The sequence below is a fragment of the Bos javanicus genome, chromosome 6, assembly GCF_032452875.1.
Source record: "Bos javanicus breed banteng chromosome 6, ARS-OSU_banteng_1.0, whole genome shotgun sequence".
Classification (NCBI taxonomy): Eukaryota; Metazoa; Chordata; class Mammalia; order Artiodactyla; family Bovidae; genus Bos; species Bos javanicus.
This window is the reverse complement of record NC_083873.1, coordinates 70,589,329-70,611,770: the sequence shown is the minus strand read 5'-3', so window position 1 is coordinate 70,611,770 and position 22,442 is coordinate 70,589,329. Positions and strand designations below refer to the sequence as shown.

General features: G+C 42.7%; 1 long non-coding RNA gene across 2 annotated transcripts in view; it reads right to left on the bottom strand.

Annotated features, from left to right (window-relative positions):
* The window catches only part of LOC133249555 (uncharacterized), a 62,266-nt gene extending 40,305 nt beyond the window's left edge, over positions 1 to 21,961 (bottom strand). For both annotated transcript variants that reach the window (XR_009737015.1, XR_009737014.1), the window contains exons 1-2: positions 21,771 to 21,961; positions 12,525 to 12,615 (exon numbers count right to left, since the gene is read on the bottom strand). This is a non-coding gene — a long non-coding RNA (uncharacterized LOC133249555). The remainder of the gene's footprint in view (positions 1 to 12,524; positions 12,616 to 21,770) is intronic.
* Between the last annotated feature and the right edge of the window lie 481 nt (positions 21,962 to 22,442).

The following is a 22,442-nucleotide window of genomic DNA, read 5'->3' as shown; positions in this document are numbered from 1 at the left end:
AGTCTCCTTCTCTCCAAGGAGACAGGTAATCCAAGAGACAAAATAAAACAATGCATTTATGTACCATAATTATGCTAAGTATGGTGGCTCAGCTGGCGAAGAATTCACCTGCATTGCAGGAGACTTGGGTTCAATCCCTGGGTTGGGAAGATCTCCTGAAGAAGGGAATGGCTAATCACTCTAGTATTCTTGCCTGGAGAATTCCATTATAGTCCATGGGGTTGCAAAGAGTCAGACAAGACTAAGCGACCTTCATTTTCACTTTTATAATAGGAATTTAGAAAATGGAAACAGCTGGAGGACTATCCACCACTTGCTGACAGCGACAAGGCCTTTGTATAAACACATTCAATGCTTTATAAACATACTACTTTCAATCTTCACTGCCTATATGGCTGTCACTGTACCCATTTTACAGATACAAAATTGAGGCTTAAAAAGGTTAGGTAAGTTTCTCAAGGACTCAGGAAAGTATCTGAGGTGACCTAGCTGATTTTGGTATCTTAACCTCACCCATTGATTCTACATTTTATCTAGGAAAAAAGGAAGATAGGAAGCCAATGTGTGAGTGTGTGTGTGGCAAGGCATGTGCTATCTGGTTATTATCTTTTATCAAGAGAACAAAAGCTCTCCCAGAAATCTTACCTGGTAGAAGTGCTCATCAGCAGAACTAGATGTGTAGATAGCAGGGGAGAGACTTTACCTGAGCATATTGCAACACCTCAAATAACTGGAGCTCTTTTAATAAGCGAAGAGGGGAGAATAGACATTTAATAGACAACCAGAAGAATCTGCCAAACTGGGCACCTTACATGTGTGATGGCAGAATGCTGGTGTGAGATTGCTAGAGTCTGAACTAGGATTTTGGAAGCTGAATTAGAAGAAAATAAAAAGATCCAAGAAGATTAAAAAAAAAAAAAAACTCATTTGGAGATAGGCTGTATAGAGGTCCTGAAAAAGGAGGAATGAAAAATGGTTCCAAGGAAAATGGAAGTGTGATGTACAGTGTAAAAGCAGGTTTCACTGGACTGATGGTGGGGAAGGTTTTGTATATATTGAGTGATGGTAGAACCCCAACGGGATATGCCCTCTGAGTTGGCACCAATCACCTGATTGCAAAGAATTAGTCAGGGCTGGTGGCAAATTAACCTCAAAATGACTGTGTAGGGACTTCCCTGGTGGTCCAATGGTTAAGAATCTGCCTGCCAATGCAGGGGACATGGGTTCAATCCCTGGTCTGGGAAGATCCCACATGCTGAGGGGCAGCTAAGCATGTGTGTCGCAACTACTGAAGCCTGATGCCTATATAGCCTATGCTCTGCAACAAGAGAAGCAGCCACGATGAGAAGCCCGTGCACCTCAACGAAAAGTAGCCCCTGCTTGCTGCAACTAGAGAAAGCCCCAGTACAGCAACAAAGACCCAGAGCAGCCAAAAATAAATAAATAGAAAAAATTTTAATGGTATTGTAGGGATGATGAGTTTCTCAGAGCAGAGAGCCTAACAGAAGCCAAACAGGGTCCAAGGAGCTTTGAGGAGCATTCGCATTTAGATAAGGGGAAGGAAGTGAGCTGGTAACGCCAGAAACAACAAAAAAACTTTTGCTAGGAGTTCACAAGAGAATCAGGAAAGCAGACTTTCACAGAAGACTGGGCTGGAGGGAGTTTGGGGGTGGGGGCGGGGGTTAACTGTCCCAGGCAGCCCAGGAGTTAAAGAGGAAGAGGGTGAAGGAAGACCCCTGTTTGGCGAAAGCAGATAATGATTATCTGGGGGCACAACACGGACAGAAATGGAGAAGCCAAAAGATGTTTGTTTTTCTCAGTGGTGGCCCTTCAGAAGTACCTTGGAATGACCAATGGTTTCATCATATCCCCTATTTTATTTTGTGAGACTGAGAGCTTTCAAAATTTTGTCATTCTCACCTAGCAGCAACTTTTATAAAACTGAATATTAATGAATTACACCACTGCTATTCTCCTAACATAGCAGAAAACTAATATTTTTATAAGACTGCATGGATTAGGGTAACCGGCAGACCAAGAAGAAACACTTCTTGGTTCCCTTCTAAGATCATTCACCTGTTCCAGCCCTAAAAAGCTTTCCCACACACTCTATGACCACTTCAAAGGCCTCGAACTCCCCAAAGTCCAGTTGCCTTTGAAGTCTTTGAAGTGTCAGTGGGAGAATGTGGAGCATTTGAGACAAAAAAAAAAAAAAAATGCCTTCCGGTCATCTGAGTGCCAAGTCTCCGTCACCACTTCTTGAGACTAAAGGCTACTTTGTTTTTTTTATTTTATTTTATTGTTAAACTTTACAAATTGTATTAGTTTTGCCAAATATCAAAATGAATCCGCCACAGGTATGTGATGGAAAGAAGCATCCTCCTGAGCTCTTGACGCTACAACGACAAGGGCCCAGGGTGGCAGAAAAGCTATAGTCCTTGATTTGCCAGGATGCGGGTTATTTACAGGTTTTAAACATTCTATTCAAATAATTTTCCCATAAGATGAAAACAATGAGTCATTCGACAAACAGAGATACTGCCAATGGCCTCCTCCTTCAAGCCTTCAGAAACTCAGCAGTGTTTCTCAAAAGGTGTAAGATTCTCAAAGGGTGTAAGATTCCCAAAATCCTATTATGTAAAATGACTCTAGGTAATATACAAATGGACATTGGATTAGTCAGCTTAGGTTAAGTTTGGATGCAGTAACCAATGACATGAAAGAAAAATCTCAGTGGCTTAGAATAATAAACATTTATTTCTCACTCACATACATGTAAGTTACCAGGTGGTTTCAGGTCTGCCTCCTGTTTTCTTTATTTCAGGACCAGGTTAAAGCCCAAATCTTTTTTTTTTTTTTCCTGTTTTCAACCTTATTTTATTTATTTATTTTTTTTTAAATTTTATTTTATTTTTAAACTTTACATAATTGTATTAGTTTTGCCAAATATCAAAATGAATCCACCACAGGTATACATGTGTTCCCCATCCTGAACCCTCCTCCCTCCTCCCTCCCCATACCATCCCTCTGGGTCGTCCCAGTGTACTAGCCCCAAGCATCCAGTATCGTGCATCAAACCTGGACTGTAAAGCCCAAATCTTATCTGAGTCTTGAGGCAGGAAGAAGGAAGCATGTAAGTCCAGAGAATGCCCGTAAATTGTCTGCTCGGGAGCACCACCCGTCCCTAGCCACTGCCGGTCACATGGCCAAGCCTGACCTCAATAGGGCTGGAAATACACAGAATCCTTCCTAGTAGAGTGGGGCTCTGAAGGGTGCAGTACTGAGCATTTTGGACAAATCATTTTAATTGTAATATATCTGTCTTCAGTTCAGTCACTCAGTTGTGTCTGACTCTTTGCGACCACATGGACTGCAGCACGCCAGGCTTCCCTGTCCATCACCAACTCCCAGAGCTTACTCAAACTCATGTCCATCAAGTCAGTGATGCCATCCAACTATCTCATCCTCTGTCATACCCTTCTCCTCCCATCTTAATGTATATTATAAAAGCACAATTAGATAGATGATTTCACAGGTGATTTTTCAAAATATTTAAGTGGAAACATGAATCAATTGAAGGGTGATTTTACGTAAACAGTGCTGCTGCTGCTGCTGCTGCTGCTAAGTCACTTCAGTCGTGTCCGACTGTGTCCAGCCCCATGGACTGCAGCCTACCAGGCTCCTCCGCCCATGGGATTTTCCAGGCAACAGTACTGGAGTGGGTTGCCATTGCCTTCTCTGAAACAGTGCTACATTTGCTATAAAAATATGACAAAAGTTATGAGAGTCATGTGCAAATGACTAGAGTCTGTAAAACAATACATTAAAATGTCAGTTTTTTTTTTTTCCCCTGTTAAGTACATTACACATGACTGACTCATTTGTTGATTGAGAAACCAGCCATGACACAGGATCCTTATCAGACACACTGGAGATTGTCCACTTATACTTATTTTTTCAAGATTCAGTTATTCATTTGATTTTTGGCTGCGCTGGGCCTCCATTGCTGTGTGCAGGCTTGGTCTGGCTGTGGCAAGTGGGGGCAACTCGCTTGCTGCGGAGCACGGGCTCTAGAGCACTGGCTTAGTAGCTGCGGCTCACGGGCTTAGTTGCTCGTGGCATGTGGGATCTTCCTGGACCAAGGAATCGAACCTGTCCCCTGCACTGCAAGGCAAATTCTAAACCACTAGACCACCAGGGAAACCCCACGTCCATCTGTACTTCAGATAGATACAGAGGGCGCTATGGGCTGAATTGTGTCTCTCTAAAATGTGTATGGTGAAGCCCTAACCCGCCATGTGGTTATATTTGGAGATAGGGCTATTAAGGAGACAATTAAGGTTAAATGAGGTCATAAGGGTGGGTCCCTAATCTAACAGGGCGGGTGCCCATTTAAGAGAAGAAAAAGATACCATAGCTCTGTCTCTCTGAGCATAGAGAAGACACAGCAAGAAAATGACTGTCTACAAGCCAAGAAGAGAGGTCTCACTAGAAACTCAATTTTCCGAAATCTTGATCTTGGTTTTCTAGTCCCCAGAAATGGGAGAGTACAGATTTCTGTTGTTGAAGATAGCCAGCCTGTGGTGTTTTGTTGTTGTAGCTGATGCAGAGAATAATATTAAATAAGCATTTATAGAGCAAAAAATTCTGTCCAAAAGTATTATACCAGAGCTTATGCAGGATCCAGAGATAAATTGTATGTGTGTCCTATCCTCAAGGGAAGTGAAAACACATACATAAATCATGATGCAAGTAGAAAGACAACGACGGACAAAATTATATTGTAGAGAGAATGAGCGGGATTATGGAAAGCATCATGGCAGACATGCATTCTACGTTTGGATAGAGTATGCATACATGAGGTAAAGGAAAGATCCATTCTACATAGAGGGAGTAGAGGACACAGAGGCAAAGAGACGCAGAAGCTTGGGCCAGGATGTGGAGTCATAGAGGAAAACATTAGGAGGATCGTTGGAACCATCTAATGAAGTGTATGAGAGATGGTAAATCCCATAACAGAATGCATGATTTTTATTCTGTAGGTACTTTGAGAACACAGCCCGCCACACCCAGTTTAAGCTGGAGAGTGCCTTTGATCAAATTTGGAGCTTACAAGAGGATCTTTTTGCTGTGACAGGAGTGAACTGGATGAGGGAGAGAGGTTTGGTAAAGGAAAGAGCCAAGAAAAGAAGGCAGGAAGGAGGGAGAGAAGAAAGGGTCTAGATAGGAAACTTAACAGTTTCCAGGTGAAAGGTGAAGAGGACCTGCTCTAGGGCAGTAGGTATAGAGTAGATGGAGACAAGACGTAAAGCAGATTGATATCAGGAACAGGGAAAAGAATAAGAGGTGATACTGGAGTAGGAACCACACAGCCAGACACACCCTGAAACAGTGATTCTTAAACTCTCTTGATTGTTGAGTGTGTGGGTCCATGTGTGTATGTGTGTGTGTGTGTGTTTCTGTGGGGAGGGTCAGGATATTTTCCAAATGGGTCCTAATTCAAGAGAGCTTGTTTTGTGTTAGTCATTCAGTCGTGGCAAGAGTCAGAAAAATATGCACACACATACACACATGGACACGTATGCTCAACATTTTACCTTCAAGTGGTTCATAGACCCTCTAAAGTCTATCTGTGGACTCCTGGTTACGAAACCCTAGAAACTTGTTGACTCCTTAGTTTCCTGACACTGGATTATTTTCCTATGATTATCTTTCCTCCTACAATTGGAAAAGGGTCTGTAGTGTTCTGGAAATTGAAGAATCTGATTAATTAAGATGTTGCTCCCTTCATCCTCTCATTTGTACATTTCCCTATAGCTGTGTCAAGTCAGTGCACAAAGTCACCCCTAAGACAGAGCCAGTAGTCTTTCAGAAAGATGGCAAAGGAGGTCGCAGGGGTTAGCCAGCAATCCAGAAAATCACCGGCCATCGCCTTGGGAGTGAGGGTCCGCAGAGCAGAGGAAGAAGCAGCAGCTGGGAAAGAGAAGGTAGGCAAGGCCCTAAAGTGAGCTCAGCTCACTTATTTGACTACTGTTGGGAAATAAAAATGGGATGAAGAGGAAATGAAGTGATCACCTAAGGTAAATCAGAGCCTTCCAGTCAATTAGCCTGTGTAAGCCTGAGTACCAGTGCCCTATCACCCCAGCACCCATCCCCACATCAGCCAGAGATGTGAGCCATCAGGTCCCACTGTCTCCCCTTGACATGGTGTCTTCAGGTATTGTTAATCACAGTGTAAGAATCTACAACCATCTCTTTGGCTGCTGAATGCCTTCATGTCTGGCCTCATGTTAAAATCATACAGGGATCTTAGAAGGAAAAATGAGATGTTAAGGCTCCACCCCAGGCTTCCCTGGTGGCTCAGCTGGTAAAGAATCTGCCTGCAATGCTGGTGACCTGGGTTCAATCCCTGGGTTGGGAAGATCCCCTGGAGAAAGAAACAGCTACCCACTCTAGTATTCTGGCCTGGAGAATTCCACAGACTATTCCGTGGGGTCGCAAAGAGTCGGACACGGCTGAGTGACTTTCACTCACTTCAGGCTCCACCCCAGACTAATTGAAACCTAACTTCTGCACATGGCCCCAGACATCTGTATTTTTTCCAATCATTCCAGGTGATTCTAATGCACAGTCAAGATGAGAAAACTGAGCTGAACTCTCCACGTGTACTGAAGAGCCATTAAATGCTCTGTTGGTTGAAGATCTGGAGTGAATCCTGTCCAATTCTCTATGGGGGCATCTACTGCACTTCTGGATTTCAGTAAACTGAGAGTGTTCTTTTCTAATTTTTTTAAGTTAAGGGAAATAAGTGTTTTTGCATAGAATACAAATGCACTCATGTATCTGGAAGGAAATACAGTAAAATGTTAAGAATATTCATTTGGGGGTAGTAAGATTACAATGCCAGGATAGTTGAAGTACCATGCTGTATACCTGAAACTTATGTAAAACTTTAAAAAAAAAAAGAAAAAGGTTTTAAAATTCTAGGTAATTTTTAATCATTTTGCTTTTATGTTACATTTTCTATAGGGATGTTGTACTAAATGTTACCTTTTTAAAGGGACCATGTGTGTTTGAGCAAAGCTTAACGAAGTACTAATACGATTTAGAAAAAGACCAGGAATAATTTTTAACATGAAAGTGTAGGGAACCCCAGAATCTAATTATGTTCTAAGGAGAGACCCCTGCTAGAAAGATATTTTTGAGTCCAAATCAGGTAAAGTTTGGGTGAAGTTGGGGAAACAAAAAAGGAAGTAAAAGAAAACAGAAGGAGAAATCTTAAGAAAGGATGTGATAGAGGGTGGGACAAATTGAGGGAGTGGCATTGACATGTATAAACTACAATGCATAAAATAGATAGCTAATGGGAAGCTGCTTGTGTAACACAGGGAACTCAGCTTGCTGCTCTGTGATGACCTAGAGGGCTGGGATGAGGTGCAGTGGGGGGAGGCTCAAGAGAGAGAGGAGACCTGAGCGGTCCAAAATAGGAGGCGAGGGTGGATGTGGAAAGACAGAGTTTTAAAGACCAACTCTTGAAAATAAGGGGGCTCTCAAGAACAAAAAATTCCTCCTAAATGTGATGGAGTTTTTGAACCAGAGGTCAGTGGGTGGTTTGACAACCACAAGATATGTTTGGAATCCTAAATTGAACACTGAACACGGAAAATGAATTAATCGAAATCCTCAAAGAGAATAGCTCATTCATCTCAATGCTTCCCTCCATCAAAAACAAGCTGATGAAACATAAAGTTCGGCACTGGTGAAAGGATTTGCTAAAGCCAGACTGGAGAGAATAGTTGAAATGACAAGAGGCGTTTAGGTGGGTAAATTGAATGTGAAGATGGGCAGGGAAGAGAGATTTTTTTTCTAAGTCTGATGGCCATTATTTTACTCTTTAATTATCACATAGGTATCTGGCATACATCTAGTTTGAGTAAGAAAATTCCAGTAGAAAACACAGAAGCAACAAGAAAAGTTAACGCTGACAGCTTTATCCTTTGAAGTTTAAATCTGAGCCATCAGCAATTCACAATCATCGCCCTGACCAATGACTGATTCCTTTTTCTGAGCCTTGTCCTTTTGACACGAGTGGCACAAACACGACTTTTAACCCAGTTAGAGCAGCTCTCTAGATGCCATTTTCCGTCCTTGCACAGAGGGAACGCTTGCTGAAAGCTGACACTTCACCTCCCAGAAGACCAAACAACGTTTGTGGTCTTTGGGCACCCTCGTCCCCCGAGATGCTCTCCCTTGTCACTGAGTTGTCAGGAGCTGTCCTCTACTGACGTTTGGACTGCCAACCTCTCCGGATCAGCACAGACCAAAGTTAATTGGTGCTAAGGAGCTCTCCTGACTCTCCTGGCTACCTCAGATTAAAAAAGTGCCCAGTGCCCCTTTAAAAGTCCCTCCGTAGAGGACCGTGCCCCTGCCCTGTCCCCCCAGAAGCCCACCTTTTGGTCAGTCCTGGGGGTTACCAACCCCCTCTCAATGCTCAATATTGTTCGGAAAACGCCCCGTGTGAATGAACAGATGGAAAGGGTAAGTTTTATTTTTTTTAACTCAGTACTTTGTAGAAAGCACTTTGGGGGGAAACCAGATCATTTCTTTTTATAACCTGGTCTAGCAGCGGGTTCCCTTATTGCTGCACATCAACATATCATTACAGAATTCAGATGTGACTGCATTCTCTTTGTTGTCTTCTGTGAACATGATGGACATCCCCGGCTACAGGACTGGCAATGACATTGACCTCTCAGGTGCCACTTAAACCCTTTAACATTTTCTCAACCATCTGATGATCTCTTCTCTCTTTAAACATCTTCATTAACGGCAAGCTTGTTATATTCCAATATGCTCTGGTTCTGGGCAGCTGTGATGCTGAAAGTCTCTCCTTCCCAGTGCCTCCGAATCTGAGGTGGGTGCCCTTGTCTAGATTTTTCCTTCACTTTGGTGACTGCATCCTGACATTTACTTCTTTGCCTTGTAATTGTTCAGTAGCTTCTGGGGTTCCACCCCTGTCTTCCCCGTGATTAGAAGAGGACAAGCACCATGTCCCTCCGCAACATGGCATCCTTAGCTTAGAGCACAGAACCCTTCCTTACAAGGTAATTAGGAGCCGTCTGTCAAATGACTAAATAAATAAATGGTGTGCATGGGTCAGCATCCTTGTGCTTACCAGATAAGACTAGAGGAGAGTATTGGCGACAGCTGTTTAAACAATACACAGCAAATGTGTGAGCAGCTGCTAAGTGCCTTCTGCTTCTTGTGTCTTCATTTTCCCATCTATATGGGAGGGGATTAAACTTCACTCTTCCCTATCAGGGGCATTTCTAATCCTTCCCAGGGTGTGTGTGGAAATATGAGGGGGGAGCATTGTTTGTCACAAGGCTTTTTCACATGATTGCTCCAGGCCGAGGCCAGGGATTCACAATGTCCTGCAATATCTGGGACAGTCTAGCATAATAAAGAATTGCTCACTCCCCCACCCCTACTGAGCCCCATTGAGAACCACTCAGATGCAATCCAGGCTTTGAGTCAGGACTTGGATTCTAATCTGCCACCAACTAGCTCTATGACCTGGTGCATACTGATTCACCTCCCTGTGCATTAATTTCCTCACCTGTCACATGAGGGTAAAAAAAAATGCCTGATGTTTTTACTTCTCTGGGTAAAATCAAATAATGATGGTGAACGCCCTGCAAAAAATGTCAGAGTGCCATACATATATGAGGTCTTATTGCAGTTACATGAGGAGTCTAGCAATTGAGCCAGCATTTCTAAAAGTAGAAGGGATTATCCATAGAGTCCTGCCCGAGAGTGTTAGGAAAATTAAATAAATTGTCTTGTTTAGGCTTCAGAGACAAAGCAGAATGGGTCTTTGACCTTGCTTCTAACCTGCCTGGACACTGCCCTCACTAGGAGTGACTGGGAGTGACTGCTGCTCTGTGTGCAAGATTTGCAGCACCTTAGATAAGATGGGAGAGGAATCTTGAGATTGTTGAGCCCCTGAAAGGGGCCTGGCCAACCAAGCCCTGGGCTTTGCAACATTCCAAGGTGTTTTTTTTTGGGGGGGGGGGGGGCGCGGGGCGGGGCAGGGGGAATTCAAAATCACTGCAGATGGTGACTGCAGCCATGAAATTAAAAGATGCTTTCTCCTTGGAAGAAAAGATATGACCCACCCAGACAGCATATTAAAAAGCAGATACATTACTTTGCCAACAAAGGTCCATCTAGTCAAAGCCATGGTTTTTTCCAGTAGTCATGTATGGATGTGAGAGTTGGACTATAAAGAAAGCTGAGCACTGAAGGTTTGATGCTTTTTAACTGTGGTGTTGGAGAAGACTCTTGAGAGTCCCTTGGACTGCAAGGAGATCCAACCAGTCCATCCTAAAGGAAATCAGTCCTGAATATTCATTGGAAGGACTGATGTTGAAGCTGAAACTCCAATAATTGGGATACCTAATGTGAAGAACTGACTCATGGAAAAGACCCTGACGCTGGGAAAGATTAAAGGTGGAAGGAAAGGGGGAGAAAGAGGATGAGATGGTTGGATGGCATCACTGACTCGATGGACATGAGTTTGAGTAAGCTCTGGGAGGCGGTAATGGACAGGGAAGCCTGGCGTGCTGCAGTCCACGGGGTTGCAAAGACATTGACTGAGCAAGACATGACTGAGCAACTGAACTGAACTGACTAAAGTTTTACAAGACAAAACAAAGAGCATTAACATGAAACCAAGCTTGCAATTTGGTCACAGATTGATGACGATATCCGTTTACATCCATCCTGGGATTATAAGCAGGAACCTTGAACTGCAATTTTTGAAATGTCGCCCATGGAGTGGATGCACTGCCTGGACCTTTTCCCAGTTGAGACCCCAGATGTGCTGTGACATGGGACTTCCCAGCACTGATTAAGTCTGGTGGTGGTTATTGGTTTAGTCACTAAATTCTGTCTGACTCTTGCGACCCCATGGACTGTATCCTGCCAAACTTCTCTGTCCATGGGTTCTCCCAGGCAAGAATATTAAAGTCAGTTACCGTTTCCTTCTCCGGGGGATCTTCCCAACTGAGGGATCAAACCTGGTTCTCCTGCATTGTAGGAGAATTCTTTTACCAACCGAGCTAAGTTTGGATGTTGGTCTGTTTGATGATGTATACTCTGCTGTTTCTATTTCTCTTTTCTTTTAATGTTAGTATGTTGAAAGTAAGCTGCTGCTGCTGCTGCTGCTGCTGCTAAGTTGCTTCAGTCATGTCCGACTCTGTGCAACCCCATAGATGGCAGCCCACCAGGCTGCCCCGTCCCTGGGATTCTCCAGGCAAGAACACTGGAGTGGGTTGCCATTTCCTCCTCCAATGCATGAAAGTGAAAAGTGAAAGGGAAGTCGCTCAGTTGTGTCATAATCTCTAATAAATATCTGTATTATTTATTTTTATACAATGAGTGGCTTGTTTTTTTTAACAAATCCTTTGACTCTGAGTTAAAAGTGGAAACTTTTGGCAAAACAGGGAGTGACACTTCTGATTGTGTACCCTGACCCTGACCTGATGGCCATTTCAACAGCACTGTTGTGATGGGAAGGAGAGGAGGAAAAGGAAGAAGGAAGGCAATGCTGACCAAAAGTACACACGTGAAAGGGGACACACTTCTCCTCAGCCTGATTCTGGACTTTCCGCGGCTGGAAATCAGATCACACCTCTCTCTGGGTTTGAACCCTCCCATTACACTGAGGATACTCTTTTGCCATGGCTCACAGGCAAAGTGACCTTCCTCTCCGGCCCCATCTCAAACTAACTCCCACTCTCAACCCTGGCTTTGGAGTGGACTTTTAAACTTTGTTTTATTCATGATTATCCCAAGCTATTTCTTCCTTTAGAACCTTGACTTATTTCCTCTGCCTAGTTTTCTAACTCTGGATTTCTGCATGGTTTGTCTTCCAGCTTATTATTCTGGACCTGACTCAGTTTTTCCTTCTCTGGGACACTTATCAAAAATAGTCTCCTCCAGCTCCAAGCCCTGATTAGAAGCATCATTCCCCTTTTTCTTGGCATTTGTCTTGCTGCCAAAGCTGTTTATTTTTATATATTTATTTGTTCACTTATTTACTTTCTGTCTTCTTTCAGCAGAATGTAATTTCCATAGGAGTAGAGACTTTATCTGCTTGTTCACCACTCTAACCACAATGTTTAGAGTAATGTCTGGCACACAGTAAATACTTAACATATATTTCCTGAATAAAGGGATGGATGTATGGAAGGGAGGATGAATGAGTGGATGAATGGGTGGGTGGGTAGATGGGTGGGTGGGTAGATGAGTATGTGGATGGGTGGGTGAGTAGATGGGTGGGTGGATGGGTGAATGGATGGATGGATGGATAGAAGGATGGGTGGGCGAGTGGGTGGATGGATGGACGCATTCTTTAGAAAGCTGTTCCAAATTGAACAGCACTGAACAATGGCCATGGGCCACACACATTCTCTTCTCAGCAATACGCAGTGAGGGAGTGGAATGGGTGGTCTGCTCACTTTGTAGTGAAGAAACCCCATGGCCCAAAAGTCTTTGGCAGGACGTAGCATACACGGCCGGCTGACTCCAAGTTATTCCAGTGGCAAACACCTGGAAATTGAGAAAAAGATTTCAGATATTCCTGGTATCTGTTATAGACTTTTAGGATTTCCCTTTTTATTTTGCTTAACTGACATGTTCCTAGAGAAATACATATAAATTAAAATTTTGCCCTTTTAGATGGAAAATTATTTAAAATTCAAGTTCTGGATGAACTCTGAAAATTTTAATCCTTCCTATTAAAAGATGAAAGATTTTCAATATTCTTTCTATGCCAGATGTATAGGAGGTATTTTGAAATCTGTTACCTCATAAGAGCCTAAATCATAAGTTCTGATGTGCCCAGAAGATGAGACCGAGGTTCAGAGTGATTAAGAGGCTTGTCAAAGTTCTCACATCTGAATCTGGGTTCAAACTCATAACTGCTACACATAATTCTGTGTTTTTTCCACAACACCACTGGGACACAGAAGGGAATCATTCCTAATTTACCTAAATTGTTGGTTAGAATTCTTGTATTTATGCTTTCTTAATGAGAGGCTCTCCAGAAATCCTTATGCCCCATCGCCCCGTCCCGCCTCCCGCTACGGTGGCTCTCGATTTCTACAACTCAGCTCCTTTACCTGCTGGCAGTGGTTTAGTACTAGGAACTATACTGACAACATCTAACATATGAGTATTCCTACTTGAGCAACAGATCATTTATGTAGCAAGTCCCTTTTTGATAAAAATGAGGTACTTGGGAAGATTGAAAGCAATTTGGGTTTAAATCTTTGTTGGCTTTGTGAGCCAGGGCGAATCAGCAAATGGATAAACATGTGCCTTCCTTAAAACTTGTACCCAAAAATCACTAGGCAAAAATCAAACCTCCAAAAATAGAATACTTGGGTTGCAAATCCCTAAAACAACAATTACATTGTCTGCAAGTTCTGGCCATACATTATTAATAGATTTTTAGAGAAAGGGTTTTAGCAAATGCACGTTTTATGGTTTTGACTTCAAACACAAATACTTTAGAGATGTTTCAGGTTGAATTTCTTCACTGGATGGGTTTTGGCAGGTGAGAGGTGAAGTGGTAGCTGGGACTCAAGAGATTAGCTCTATTTTATTTTGGAATTCAGATTTTGTTGAATGTTTATATAAATACAATAATGTAGACTTTAGAGCTAATGTAAATGTCATATTCTTTTTAAGCTGACTCTGCACCCTTGCTTTCATTCCTCCTTGGCAGTCCTGTTCAGAATTCCAGCAGCATTCAGAGTGGGGAGGCAGTGTGGTGTAGTGAGATGAGTGCTGGGGTCACCTAGCCTGTAACCTGGGTACCCCACATTATATCAAAAGTGTTAAAGTGTTGTGTTCAAATCTTGGCTCCACCCCTCATTAGCTGCGTGACCCAGTACAATTTGCTTAACCTCTCTGAGCCTCAGTTTTCTTAACTGTAAAATGGAGACAATAGTGCCTACTTCAAAATATCATTGCAAGGATAAATGAGATGATATGTGTGAAAATGCCTGGAATGGTCTGAGACCTTGGGGTCATCCCTTATTTTGCCAATTATGGAATAGAAAATACTGGTGTGTCTATTGGTATGTAGACAATGCAATCTTACATTTGTCAAACTTTTTTATAAATTGGGTGCATAGGTTCCTGTTGGACTCATCCAAGGACAGTCTTTGGAATGTATGTGCATGTGTCTGCACCTGCATGCTATCTGGGAGAAAGATAAAATTGTGATACTTGGAGAAATGGTTAAGAGTATGAGCTCCTTGGACAGACTACTTTGGTTTAAGTCCTTGTTCTGCCGTATGGCCTTGGGCAAGTTCCCTAACCTCTCTGTGCCACAGTTTCCTATCTATAGAAGAGGGAAATAACTTAGGGGTGCTGTGAAGATTCATTGGGTTAATATATGTATATTTAGTAGCAGCTATTTTTATTTAACCTTATATTCGTGCTTGGGCTGGAAATAGAGCTCTCTTTGGTTTTTAAGTCCCCAAGCCAATAGCTATGTTCTTCATTTCTAGGATCAGTTAGACATGGCAGAGGAGAAAACTGTGGCAATGAAAACAACAGATTCCAAGGAGGCTTGTGCCCAAGGAGGTGCCAGGGCAATGAGGCATGAAGGGCACAGGCAGTAGGAAAGAAGCTGAGAGCCTGGAGAGGTACAGCAAGGAGGGTGGGGAGGAAGCAACAGTACACAGCAGTGCCGGGACCCATGGGCTGGGGTTACTCTCCACCTCCCTCTGATGACTCCTGCATTGAAGGCAGGATTTGAGGCTTGGGGTTTGGGGCTGTGGCAGATTTCCCAGGTCACCTACATGGACATTAGTCAGGCAGAGCGGAGGAAGCTTGTAGTTTCTCCTTGACATCTGTACAAATGTTTAGGCCTCTTTCTAGAGTACTGTATTCCTAGAGCACTGGCTAGTGAGGAGGGCAGAGAGCTCCAGGGGGTGCGTTTCCCCAGGACCTGGAGGATTGAAGCCATCAGACCGCAGGACCATTAGCAGGTGACAATAAGGGTTAAGATAATGGAGAAGGGTGACTACACAAAGCTATGCCTTCAAAGCTCAAATCTATAGATTTAATGCAGGAGACCCAGTTTCGATCCTTGGATCAGGAAGATCCCCTGGAGAAGGGAATGGCAACCTACTCCAGTATTCTTACCTGGAGAATTCCATGGACAGAGAAGCCTGGTGGGCTACAGACCATGGGGTCGCAAAGAGTCAGACATGACTGAGAGACTAACACACAACACACAACACCACATGCTATTAAATGGGCTTCAGATGGTGCAGTTGGTAAAGAACCACCTGCCAGAGAAGGAGATGCAAGATATGCATTCTTGATCCCTGGGTCAAGAAGATCCCCTGGAGGAAGCAATGGCAACCCATTCCAGTATTCTTACCTGAAAAATTCCATAGACAGAGGAGCAGTTCATGAAGTTGCAGAGTCGGACACAACGGATTGCACACATATGTAATATTAAAAGTACAGAGTTCTGGGAAGTGGGGGCTTATCATCATGCCAAATTTATTAGAAATGATAACATGGAATGGAAACACGTGACTTGTTTCATTGTCTGAACTTGGGAACCAGGCTTCTGCTATTTTCTCACTGTATAGTTTTAGGGGAAATTACTTAACTTCTCTTCTGACTCAGTTTCCTCTTTATTATGGGTGAATTGTGTTTCCCCAAATGCATATGTTGAAGCTCTAACTACAGTACCTCAGAATATGGCTGAATTTAGAGACAGGGCCTTTGCATAGATGATTCAGTTAAAATGGGGCCATCAGAACAGACCATGATCCAATCTGACTTGTGCCCTTATGATACCAGGAAATTAAGACTCAGACACCAGAGATGAGCAGGCACAGAGGGAAGACCATGTGAAGACGCACCAAGAGGGCTGCCATCTGGAAGCCAAGGAGAGAGGCCTTCGAGGAAACCAAACTGTGAACACCTTGATATGGATTTCCAGCCTCCAGAATTGTGAGAAAATTCATTTCTGTAGTTTCAGGAACCCAGTCTGCGTTGTTTTATCATGGCAGTCCTAGAAAATTAATATACTTGTCTATAAAAATGAAAGTTTAAAATAAGGCCAACCCTGGGGCTTCCACTGGGTGGTCCAGTGGCTGAGTCTCCGCACTCCCAATGCAGGGGGCCCAAGTTCGATTCCTGGTCAGGGAACTAGATCCCCCACACTACAACTAAAAGATTCCTGCATGTGGCAACCAAAGAATCGGCATGTCACAACAAAGATCGCAGACCCTGTACAGTGCAGCAACTAAGACCTGGAGCAGCCAAATAAATAGACACTAAAATAGTACCAACCTCTTGAGGTGGTTATGAACTTTAAAGAAGATATTCCATGGAAGGCACTTGCTACCTTGCCAGGGACATCGTTAACACTCAATAAGCATTAGCATTACAGAAGGTGCATCTGCAAGTTCTATTATATTGTGGGGGGTGGATGGGATTGGGAGAGGTTCTCCAAAATGCCTGATCCCCAGTATTTTTCTGCTATAATCTGTCCTCTTAATAAGTAAGAGTGACTGCTTCTTAATGATACCTATTATGTACTAAATGCTTATTAGATTTAGGGTCCTGTTTAGGATGAAAGCAACAGAAAAACATTACAATACTTAAATGAGATAAAATGTATCTCTCTCTCCTCTGCCAATTTCTGCAGGCAAACAATCCAGGGCAGTTACGATGCTCCATTATGTTAGGGAATTAAGCTCTTCTCTATTTTGTTAAATTGTCCTGGGTGGATTTCATTCACTAAGTCTTCTCATTGTCCAAGATGGCTACAGGACTCCCACCATTTCATCCCACTTTTATACAAGATGAAGGATGAAAAAATAAAGAAGTGCAAATTCTCACCTTAAAGACACTTCCAGGAAATTACCCATACCTCTTCCACTTGAATTTCTTTGGCCAGGACTTTGTCCCATGCCTACATTTAGCTGCCTAGGAGACTGGGAAATAATAATCTTTATTTATTTCAGATAGCCAAGAACCCGGCTGAAAATCCAAGATTATGGAGTGAGAAGAGACATTTGGTAACAATAATGGATCTTCTGTCACAGTGAAATGTGTATGGACTTATGAAATAGCCACCATTATTATGTTACCTTTGTCAGATGGGGAAATTGAGGCTTGGTTTCCTCTTGAAGGGCCATAGCATCTAGGAAGTAGCCAGGATTTGATCTGATCCCCAGTATTTTTCTGCTATAATCTCTCCTTTTAATAAGTAAGAGTGACTGCTTCTCATACAATCAAGGGTCCTCAAGGTGATGGTGACAAGCTCCCCAAACCCGCACTGCCATCAGATGGGAGATTATCAAATTAGAGAGCCATCACTCAAGTCAGACATGAAGAAGAGTGTTTTATGTCTTACCACAACGATGCATGGAAACACATCTTGAAGAAAAGTCTAACATCATCTTGCCCTTCCTGGAAGATGCTCAGGGATGGGCAAGAGATAACTGCCTGGGGTTTGGGGATCCCCTCCCCTGAAAGTTAGATTGCTGGTGAATTTGTAATTAGAAGGAAAGTGAAAGTGAAGTCGCTCAGTCGTGTCCAACTCTTAGCGACCCCATGGACTGCAGCCTACCAGGCTCCTCCGTCCATGGGATTTTCCAGGCAAGAGTACTGGAGTGGGGTGCCATTGCCTTCTCCAATTAGAAGGAAAGGAGTATATATATGTATATATGTGTGTGTATATATATATATATATATATATACACATAAGTATATACACATACATATATATATATATGAAGAAAAAATGACTGCTGGATCTGGCTAGCTTAAAGGTTTCCAGGGAGAAAAAAAAAGAAGTTGACAGAAAAGTTGAAGGAGTAAATGTTAGATTGGAATAGGAAAAAAAGCTTCCACAGAAAAGAAGTGCTGGAAAGTGAGGCCATTAACAAATGAAATGAACGCTGGCGACTGGTTTTCAAGGGGAGAGTTTCCAGGCTACTTTTCTAGAAATGCTCATTTCTTTGTCTTTTTTATTCAGCTCATATACAGCTCAATATGTCCATTATGGAACATCTATTCTCTTACAGGCAAGTGGGCTAAATGGAAGGCATGAAAGAAACGTCACTCTGATGAATTGGACCAAGACTACAGCTCCAGGTAGCCCAGGAGACTGTATGGGGGATTGAGAGTGAGTGTCTCAGAAAAAGAAAATCTTGCCAACCTCAAGCCATCAATGAGGGCAAAAAACCAACAACAATGCCTTCAACTAAGAAAGGGTGGGTGGGGTGGAGCATGACTGAATCCCAACACTGTCAAGACAGATGGGCAAGACAGAACAATCAGAATCTTTCCTGAAAGCTGAGATCTTTGTTGGATTTTTATTTTAAAAGTTTTTTTTTTTTAATTGTTGAACTATGGTTGATTTACAATGTTGTGTTAATTTCTACTACACAGCAAAGTTATACAACATACATATTCTTTTCCATTATGGTTTATCACAGGATATCAAATATAGTCCCCTGTGCTATATAGTCAGAGAAGGCAATGGCACCCCACTCCAGTACTCTTGCCTGGAAAATCCCATGGATGGAGGAGCCTGGTGGGCTGCAGTCCATGGGCTCGCTAGGAGTCAGAAACGACTGAGCGACTTCCCTTTCACTTTTCACTTTCATGCATTGGAGAAGGAAATGGCAACCCACTCCAGTGTTCGTGCCTGGAGAATCCCAGGGACTGGGGAGCCTGGTGGGCTGCTGTCTATGGGGTCGCACAGAATCGGACACGACTGAAGCGACTTAGCAGCAGCAGCAGCAGTGCTATATAGTAGACCTTATTGTTTATCCATTCTATATATAATATCAGTAGTTTGCGTCTATTAATCCCAAACTCTCAATCCTTTCCTTCTCCACCTCCCCTTCCCCCTGGCAACCACAATTCTGTTCTCTATGTCTGTGAGTCTGTTTATGTTTCATAGATAAATTCATTTGTGTCATGGGCTCAGATGGTGAAGACTCTGCATGCAATGCAGGAGACCTGGGTTCAATTCCTGGGTCAGGAAGATCCCCTGGAGAAGGGAATAGCAACCTACTCCAGTATTCTTGCCTGGAGAATTTCATGGACAGAGGAGCCTAGTGGGCTACAATAAATGGGGTTGCAAAGAGTTGGACATGACTGAGCGACTAACACTTTACCTTAGAGTCCACATCTAAGTGACATTGTATGGTATTTGTCTTTCTCTAAGGGGTTCTTTAAAAAGGTCCTGACTAGTGTGTGCTTTCATTGGAGGAGAGAAATAGACACTGGGAATGATGTTCATTATGGAATGATGTTCCTCACATGCCAGGAATCCTTCAAATTCCTAATGGAATGTGGCGGTCTGATGTGGTCTGATGTGGTCTGAAGGATGGACAGCAGCCAGTATCCTTACATGGATCTGCCTCTGGTCCTGTCCTAGTATCTCATACCTTCCTGTGATAATCCTCCATTGGGCTAAAGTGTTGCTCATCCAAAGAGCCTGTTGAGAGGCAAAGATTCCCCCAAAGGGCAACCCATCAGCCCTGCAGTACCTTTAGCAGGCAAGTGATTCTTAGACTGTTGTTGTTGTTGTTTAGTTGCTAAGTCGTATCTGACTCCTTTGTGGCCCCATGGACTATAGCCCACCATCATCCTCTGTCCATAGGATTTTCTAGGCAAGAATACTGGAGTGGGTTGCCATGTACTTCTCGAGGGGATCTTCCTGACCCAGGGATCAAACTCGTGTCTCCTGCATTGACAGGTGGATTCTTTACCACTGAGCCCCCAGGGAAGCCTAGTTTCTTAGGTTAGAGGGCTTGAAGTTGGATAAGTAGACCTGACTGGAATATTAGCAGGGAGTAGGGAAAAAGGAGGGGCAGGGGAGGGGTCCTTAAAGGGAGAAGGATTAGGACCTTTGAGATGGGAGGGACTGGATGAGGGTGGGATCAGAGTTATAAATGGGAAACTGTGGGGGCTCCTGAAGGTTCCTATTTCTCCTCCTAAGTTCTGCCAGAGTTAGACACATTCTCATCTAAGGCTCTTATTCTCCCTCAAGCCCACTTATAAATTCACCTTGGGGTAGTCCCTGGAGAGGATATGCCTCACTTTCTTTTAATTATTAAAACAATAAAATAATAGCACAATCACTAAGCATTGGTTAATTTGGGATGGAAGTGATCATTATTCCTCTGAGAATCTAATGAAAATTATGCTTCAACTTCTCAAAAAATCATTTTATGCACAGCCACACAAAATATTATTTATTTTTACTTGATTTATGGACACTGTGGGAGCCCATCTCTGGATTCCATAAGAAGTATAGCCTCCTGGTCAAACTGCTCTGATTTATGTTTTAATAACTCTAACTGAGATTTTATTTTGCACATTTCTTTTAAGTCTTCTTCCATATGCATACATAATTGTTAACACACAATCATAATCTACATAAAATTTACATCTTCTACTTTATAAAATCTAACATTATCTTGTAAACATTTTTCTGTTTCTACATAGTCTTCATAATTATAAATTTGAATGAATGCATACTATTATATTGAATTGTTGCAGCATAATTTTCTTAACTCTTCCTCAATGATTAGGTGTTTAAATGGCTTCTAATTTTGTAGTATAGATAATGCTGCATTGAATATCTTTATATATTTATCTTGCTTCTGTTGAATGCTTCTTTCCGAGACATTCCTTGGCGTGGCTTTACTGAATCTAAGATTAAGAGCATTTATACAGCTCTTGAAATATGATGTCACAGTGGTTTCCCAAGGGGTTATAATTTTTGCTACAGCCAATAACATAGAAGTGTCCCAGTTTCACTACACCTTTTGCTATAATGGATATTGTTGGGGAAAATTTTTATTCTAATTTAATATTTGTCATACCATCCAGGGCACAGCCTGATATTAGGTTACCAAGGGGTGAAGCGGAGAATGAGAGGAATGGGTTGAGAGAGTGGGAAAGTCTGACTCTATAATGGGAATGGATAAAGCTTCTCTATTTTTAGAAAGAGCTGGATCCAGGCAGGAGATGTGCCTTAAGAAGAACATCTACTGACTTAGGAAACAGTGTATCCCCGTTTCCTGCCTGTTCAATCCCTTCTTAAGCCTTCACTTGTAAATTCCTCGAGTCAGAATGGAAACTGGGAGCTGAGCTTTGGTCAGGACCAACAGAGTTACCCTGGATTGTTTTATAAGGCACCTACCAAGGGCTTCCCTGGTAGCTCAGTGGTAAAGAATCTGCCTGCTAATGCAGGAGATAGGGGTTTGATTCCTAGTCCAGGAAGATTTCCTGGAGAGGAAATGGCAACCCATTCTAGAATTCTTACCTGGGAAATCCCATGGACAGAGGAGCCTGGCGGGCTACAATCCATGGGGTCACAAAGAGTTGGAGATGACTTAGCAACTGAACAATAACAGCAGCATGTTAATGGTCTATCCTCATGGGCATGTGGTTCTCAAAAAATTGCCTTATGCTTGATAACAATGCTGTCCAACAGAAACATGCAGCTCACTGGTGGAATTTTTAATTTCATAGTAGCCACATTAAAAAAAAATAAACAGGTGAAATTAACCTGAGTAATGTATTTTTTTTAACCCATCATATCCAAAATACCAGCATGTCAACATGTAATCAATACAATCATTAATTGGATATTCTACATTCTTTTTTTCACACTGAATCTTTGAAATCTGTATACTTACAGCACATCCCAATTCCAACCAGCCATGTGTCCAGTCCTCACTATTGCATGTGATCCTGGCTTGAGTGCATCTCTGAGTGTCAGTGCCTCATGGGTGCGTGGGCTGCACCTTTTAATGTTTTGAGCTCTGGAAAGTCAAAACCACGCTCTTTATCAGGAAAGAGCACTTCATTAACAGTATAAACTGTCCTGGGTCAGATGGCTCACAGTGGTTGCAAGGGAGACCCTGGAAAATACTGGCTGTGGGCTGTGGTACTGCAAAATATATAGACGCAGGTCCCACTTTAAACACTGAAATAAGATTTTTGGGGGGAGTCTGGAAATCTGTATTTCTAAGGCAGATTTTTAATTATAGGTTTTAATATGATAATATATGGTACCTGTTATTAATAGGAGGAAATGGAGTCCCAGAGAGAGTGAATGACTCACACATGTTCTCATATTTGGGGGTCAGCCAGCTCTTGAGCCTCGATCCATCCCACCAGGCTCCTTTCCATGCTACCACCAAACCCCGCCCCTCCCCCGGACCCCTGCCCCAGGCCCATTCTTCTGCCAGCACAGATTCTGCCAATAAAATACCTGCTGGTGTGTGACAGGCATCAGTGTTTTTGGAATACTCAAAATAACTTTCTGGGAAGATAAACTGTTTACCCCATTAAGTAAGATGAGGAAG